This window comes from Microtus ochrogaster, chromosome 6 (genome assembly GCF_000317375.1).
Source record: "Microtus ochrogaster isolate Prairie Vole_2 chromosome 6, MicOch1.0, whole genome shotgun sequence".
In the NCBI taxonomy this organism is placed as follows: domain Eukaryota; kingdom Metazoa; phylum Chordata; class Mammalia; order Rodentia; family Cricetidae; genus Microtus; species Microtus ochrogaster.
In genome coordinates this window covers 27,976,350-27,984,209 of record NC_022013.1, presented here as the reverse complement: position 1 = coordinate 27,984,209, position 7,860 = coordinate 27,976,350, and positions in this window count along the sequence as shown.

The following is a 7,860-nucleotide window of genomic DNA, read 5'->3' as shown; positions in this document are numbered from 1 at the left end:
AGAGGGCTGAGTTCCTGGCCTGGCTAGCTTACACCTGAAATAACCACATGGAAATTGTGTTAATTAAACACTGCCTGGTCCACTGTCTCCAGTCCCTTATTGGATAACTCTCACATATTAATTTACCCCATCTCCATTAATGTGCATCACCACTTGACTGTGGCCTACCAGCATGAGTCTAACCAGCATCCATCTTGGAGAGGAGAGCCATGGGTTCTGCCTGTCTCTGCTTTCTTCCTCCCACAATTTTGTTCTGTCTTCCCTGCCTACCTGAGTTCGCCCTATCAACTAGGCCAAGGCAGTCTCTTTATTTAACCAATGAAGGTAACACATAGACAGAAAGACCCTCCTACACCATTTCCCCCCTTTTCTGTTTAAATAAAAAGGACGACTTTAACATAGTAAAATTACATATAACAAAACAGTTATCAAGCAAGAATTACAATTACAATATTTAGATCTATTTTATCTTTTATCATAACTAAGGAAAACTATAACTATGACTATCCATTCTTCAACTTCATCAAAGACTCCAGAAGGATATAATATTACCTAAGTAAACAAGAAGTAACCAACTTCCAAAACTTTAGAAATGACAGAGAAATCTTGCTGTCTGGACAGTCACCCAAAGTTTTTTGTACGTTGAAGCCTTCAGGCCCATAGGATCAAGCAGACTTTTTCCATGAAGCAGGAAATTTCAAAGACAGTTCACTCATTTTCTTTTGTATCCTGCAGAATATCTCTCAGACTCTTTCATGAGTCAGGAACCCCAAAGATCATCTCACCTTTAGGCAAGTTCAGCAGTCCTCTCTCTGCTGGTTCTTTGTGTCCAGTTTATGCAACAGTCCAGGCAAGAGCAGTTTCTTACCCAAATGGCTAACCAACTCCATAAGGAGCCTCTTTGATGCCCATTTTCCTCTTGAAGTAGCTGGTGCTGCCAGGAGCAGACATCTCTCATTGTCATGAAAACCCTAAGTTATTAAAACATTAAATGCCATATTCTGTAGTCTTTGAAAGATATGAAGAATGCCTATCTAACTGAAATATATCTCTATATATCTAGAAAATCTAACATGACTACAAGCTTGACTATTATTGATTATCCTATAACAACCTATATTTCCTAATTATACATTACATTTTTAAATGAACTAAACAATCACAATATCTTAATCAAGATCAGAAATACATATACATATAACAAAATTGACCTTAAATTTGTATCAATAAAGTAAAATTTATACCAACGTAAATTATGTATATCTATATCATATCCCCTTTTAAATGTAAAAGAACATTTATAAACAATATCTGAGAATATGGACATAGTTATTTCTCTCCAAACTTCTTCCTGCTGTATAGGGGCACTATTAATCAGGTCTTTTATGGTATAACCTGTTTGCTAGGTTCCTCTCAGTCAGCAGTTGTATGCATGCATGTTTCTATGTCTACTTAAGACATTTTGCATATTGATACAATTTTAGGATATACTTATCATAATGCACTATACTTTTCTACCTCCGACCAAGATACTTATTCATTGTTTACATTTTGAGGTCATTGTCCTCATTTGCTGCACAGTTGTTTAAAGATTGTTTAAAGTTCTAATATTAAGACTTAGTCCTTAAGTTATATAGGTATTAAGAATTGCAGATCAATAGTCAACTATGTTTGTCATACTTATAGTCAGACAAATCAGATTCTTTAGATACATAGAGATTAAATTCCACATAGATAGGTAATCTTCAACCACTTCAAAGAGCTGTAGAATATGGCAATTAAATAACTGAGGGTTCTGTTGATGTGAGACACAGTTGCTCCTGGCAGCACTGATCCATTCCTGAGAGAATGTTGGGCACTGAAGACACTCCACTTGGAACTTGTTTTCTTCTTGGCAAAACTGGCCATTAGGCAAAGAACTACCCATGCCTTGACCACTGGCAAAATGCATGGTGTCCGAATAGGACAGCAGGATACAAGAAAAAAAACTGCCAAACATTTCTAAGACAGGGTAAGATGGTTTTGAAATTTTTTTCTGCCTCTGAAAATGGTCTGTCATTTATTCTAGGTAGGCCTTAACCAAAATTTGTTGCTTCAACATGGCAAATGAGACTTTGAGTGATTTCCCAGGTAGCTGGTTGTCTCTGTCATTTAATGCACATTTTGGAAGTTGCTTGATTGCACTTCTTGTTTACTCAAGTAATATTATTGCCTTTATCGGGTCTTTGATGGGGTTGAAGACTAGATAGTCATAATTACTTTCATGACTTAGCCAAGCCATTTCTAATACAAGACTTAGACTCCTTAGGATGGGATAACTATTGAAAGATTTAGAATATGTTTCTTGCTTGATATTGCTCATGCTGGTTATAATTCTAATTTTTATACTTGATATTTGTTCATATTGTATATAGTTTTGTATTGTGTTTGGTACTTTCTTATTTAGACAAAAGGGGGAGATACTATGGGAATTCCTTCAGCCAATAGACTATAAGATACCAGCCCACTTGGGCATTCATCTACATCAGTAGGCTAGAATCAGGCAGGCTTATCAGGGTGGGTCAGAGCACAGGATGTACATGTCAGGCTGGGCAGAATAAGATCAGGTGGACACAAAGGTCGCACAGCGCAGGAACAGTTGCAGAGGTTGAGGAGGTAAATATGATCTAAGTACATTATATGCTTGCCCAAAATTTTTACAACCAAACATCCAACTTTATTCCATGGAAATTAAAACTAATGTGCAAAGACTTGTGCACAAATATTCATAGCAGCACAAAAACAAAATGAACTATTGGTCTACATTGGTCAAGTATCAACCTTGAATTAATCACAGGGGGTGAAATAAGACACACATGAACCATTGCACAACAGCCCCTTTAAGAAACAGAAGAAGCATATTAGCTCTTGCCTGGAGAGGATTATAAGAAGCTGTAGGGGTGGTGGGTGTGTTCATTAGCCATCTGACAGTTTCACAGGTGTGTATGCATGTCAAAACTCATTAGCTCCATGCTCCAAATATGGACAGTTTATTTGTGGTAATTACTCTTCAATAAAGCTGTTAAGAAGAGATTAACTAAATATCCAGATTTTATCACTTCTAGATGTCAGAATAATTAATTTTAAAAATCAGATTGCATTGCAGAGTTTGTAGGGCAATTATAAAGTGTTTCTATTTTTAAGTGACTTCACTCATAATCAGGCTATTCTTTGCACCTGAGTCGGGGAGCAGGTGACATAGCAGAAGGAAGCAATCACAAAAGCTTCAAGTGATGACGATGTCACCCAACTGTTCTCAAGCTCTTTGTGTGAGAGGCAATGTTCTAAGCATATTAAATTCTCTCTTAAGTCTAACAGCAAACTGAGAAATGTGTTAGCCTAGATTTATGTCTGTGGAAACCGAGACACAAAATCACTCACTCATTTTGTTCAAGGTCAGATGTCTACTAAGTATCAGATAGATAGTCTGTATGAGTTATTAAAAAGTAAAGATGGGAAAGTGGAAGTAATATATTCAATGAAGGTTTCTGAACTCCTGATCAAGTGTGTGTTGTATTATCAGAGAAATAGATCTCTTAATGACCACCTATTGCTTACTAAGTGGTAAGTTATACAAAATTGTTCATACTTTTGTAATATTGGCCTGTTTAGTTTTTAGAACGTGTTCTCCCAGATGAAAGCAGTTGGACTTAGAATAGGTGAGGAGAAATCTGTCCACAATACATGTTGTTTAAGTATTCAAATCTAAATCCAAATCCAGCTAGGGTGGTCCCAGTTTTTCAACACTTTTAATATCTGTTGACTATTGCAATTGCATCATAACTTTAAACTTAACAAACACTAGTAAGTCTTTTGTGCTCAGAAGAAAAAAACACTAACTCACTCATTTAGCCCTCTCTGGTCCAACTAAGATATCCCAACAGCACATGACTGTTAACTATCATGCAGCAGGGAAAGTCTAGTTCAATTAAAACTCTTTTCTGCCACCATTCGCTGACACTCTATTCCCACGAAAACATCTGAGTTTATGGGATGAAGGGTCTACATGCTATTTTGGCATTGGTGATGGTACAAGGGTCTTGAGTGAGGGGTGGTTGTCTAGGTTACCACTGAGTTCATCCCATAAGACAAAAAAGAGAACATCTGGAAATAAGACCCCCTCAGACAGAAAAGTGAAGTGGCAGTTGGAAAGGGGAGGGGCACTGACCAACAGCTAGAGAACTGGGGCCAGGACTAGAAAGCAGGTAGAGGGTGGAGAGAGAAAGCAGGAGAAACCTTGGGGATCCCAGGCAGAAGTAACAATCACAGGTCTAAAACAGCTAACACAATCACCACAATCCTAAAGCAGCTGCTTCTGCCCAGAAGTGAAAATGGAGATCTGAGGGTCCTAGACACAAAATGACCACTAAAGATCCATAGAGCTGATGATAGAGAAACATCAGGTACAGAGGGAAAATGAACAAAACAAAAAGCTGTAGTAGAACAGACAGCTCCCATCAATGGGATGGGATGGATCCCCAAAGTGGGAGTCAGCTGGGAGACTCTGGGTCAGACTTTTTATGGGCTCCTTGGGTCCTCCAAGCTCTGGTCTTCTATTCTTCCTGACTGGTCCTTCCCAGGGGACCCCTAAATGAGCATCCTGCCATTTTCTCATAGATACAAAGAAGGATATGGGGGCGGAGTTGTAGAAATAGGAGAGGTGGGCTGTGTTCCCACCTGGCTCCTGCATGGCTGGCTTTACACCCTAAATAATTACACAGAAACTGTATTCTTTTAAATACTGCCTGGCCCGTTATCTGTAGCCTCTTATTGGCTAATTCTCACATCTTGATTAACCCATTTCTGTGTAGCACCACGAGGTGGTAGTTTACTAGGAAAGATCTTAACCTGTGTCTGTCTTGGACAGGAGAGTCATGGCAACTGCTTCACTTGGCTCCTTTCTCCCAGCATTCTGTTCTGTCTACTCTGCCTACCTAATTTTCTGTCCTATTAAAGGGCCAAGGCAGTTTCTTTATTAACCAATGAAATCAACACAAAACAGAAGACTTTCCCACATCATTTCAGTTTTTTCTGTTTAAACAAAAAAAGAAAGGCTTTTACTTTAACATAGTAAGATTACATATAACAAAACAGTTATCAAGCAAGAATCACAGTTACAATATTTATATCTATTTTATCTTTTATCATAATTAAGGAAGACTGTAACTATAACTAACCATTCTTCAACTCCAAAGACTTCAGAAGGATATAATATTACCTAAGCAAACAAGAAATAAGCAACTTCCAAACTCTAGAAATGACAGAGACATCTCGCTGCCTGGACAGTCACCCAAAGTTCCTCTGTACAGTTGGGGCATCCATCTTCAGCCTACAGGCCCATAGTATCCAGCAGACTTTTTCCATGAAGCAGGAAATTTTAAAGACAGTTCAGTCACTATCTGCTGTGTCCTGCAGAATGTCTCGCACACTCCTTCATGAAACAGGAACCCCAAAGAATCATCTCACCTTTAGGCAAGTTCAGCAGTCCTCTCTCTGCTGGTTCTTTGTGTCCAGTTTATGCAACAGTCCAGGCAAGAGCAGTTTCTTGCCCAAATGGCTATCAAACTCCATAAGGAGCCTCTTCAATGCCCATCTTCCTTTTGAAGTAGATTGGTGCTGCCAGGAGCAGACATCTCTCATTGTCATGAAAACCCTAAGTTATTAAAACATTAAATGCCATATTCTGTAGCCTTTGAAAGATATGAAGAATGCCTATCTGAAGTATATCTATACATATCTAGAAAATCTAACTAATAGGACTACAAGCTTGACTATTATTGATGATTATCCAATAACAACCTATTTAATATTTTTTAATTATGCATTACATTTTTAAATGAACTACACAATCACAATACCTTAATCAAGATCAGAAATACATATACATATAACAAAATTGACCTTAAAATCCATACCAATGCAAATTATTCATATCTATATCATATCCCTTTTTAAGTGTAAAAGAACATTTATAAACAATATTTGGGAATATGGACGTAGTTATCTCTCTCCAAACTGCTTCCTGCTGTATGGGGGCGCTGTTATTTAAATTTTTCATGGTATAACCTGTGTGCTAGGTTCATCTCAGTCGGCAGTTGAGCGAAGTAATTTTTTGAGGGTGTTCACAGCAACCTTTCAGGAGGGCGTGGTCTATCATACCATATTGGGATAGAAGCAATCCACAGGGTCTCATCCTCTGTGAAAACAAAAGAAGAAACTCTTTTCCAAGGCATCATGTTATTAGATCCAAATTCTGAAGTCATACCCTTATGATATCCATTCTGGTCTAGCCTGGCAGCCCATATAATGAAATGTCTCTCTGTACATAGCTCCTTCACAGTCAAAAATTTTAAAGAAAACACAATGTACATAATCCAGACTCTCTGTGAACTTTCCATTTTTATGTGGCTTATTTTTACTCTATCACTTTACTTTATTCTGTCTCTTTAAAGACTTTACCCCTGGGGGCCGGGCAGTGGTGGTGCATGCCTTTAATCCCAGCATTTGGGAGGCAGAGGCAGGCGGATCTCTGTGAGTTCAAGGCCAGCCTGGTCTACAAGAGGTAGTTCCAGGACAGGAACCAAAAGCTACAGAGAAACCCTGTCTCGAAAAATCAAAAAAAAAAGACTTTACCCCTTTTTTTTCTCTATATTTACTTCTCTGTCCCAGCCTACGTACACTCATCCAACACTGTGACCCATTTAGTGGTTTTTTTTTATGTCTGAATCTGTCCTATTGTGAATCTGTAATGTTTTACTATCCAGGAGCACTTTTGATTTTCACCTTTAAATCACTAAGAGCTTAAGACTTTACCCCTGGGGGCCGGGCAGTGGTGGTGCATGCCTTTAATCCCAGCATTTGGGAGGCAGAGGCAGGCGGATCTCTGTGAGTTCAAGGCCAGCCTGGTCTACAAGAGGTAGTTCCAGGACAGGAACCAAAACTACAGTGAAACCCTGTCTCAAAAAATCAAAAAAAAAAAAAAAGAATCTAAGCTGTGACATTCCTAGGTCAAAAACAGGTACTGCCAGCTTGTCCTGCCCAGTCCAACATGGCAGAGCCACTTGTGACTGAATCAGTTGAGCCTCTGAGCTGCAGAGCAGCAGGCTGTTCTAGATGTTGGCTCCACCTCTCTCCAATTTTAAAATGGAGGACATACCATTTTCTACTAGCTCTGGGGCCGCCAGGTAGGAGCCGCACTCAGCACTTTAACTCTGAGACTGAGCGTGCGGCACAGAAACTCTTTTCATCCAAGTTACATCCAAATCTGACATGCAGAGCACTGAGCAGCTTGGAAACATGTCTCTGTATGACAGCAGGAATCCGCCATGTTCTTCTGCCTGCCTAAGCCTGATTCAGCCATCTGCCCAGGTGCAGCAGGGGAGTGCTGAGCCATCTCTCCAGCCCCAGGAAGCCGTGCTTTAAAATGATGCAGCTTTTTTCTGCTGCTGTTGCTGAAATAGGAAATCTCTCTACAGCACATCCTAGAAAACAGCAAACAGCTGTGTTAAATTCTCTTTCCCTTATTTTTAATCCCTCTCAGGTTTTTAAGTGGATTTAGGCCACCACGTTGGAACGCCAAATGAAGACATAAATCACAAACAATCCCATACCAGTTTGGAATTATGATTAATAGAATGGTTATTTATTTAAAGGGGAAAAACTTACAGATCACCATCCCAGACAACAGCCCTCCGCACAATCATGAAAGGAGCCTAATCGCCGAAAGCAGAGCCGGAAGCCAGAGAGAGAGCAGAGGGAAGTGGCCGCTTTTTTTTTTTATTAAAAAAGAAAAAAAAATTTTCCACCTCCTCCCAGCCTCCC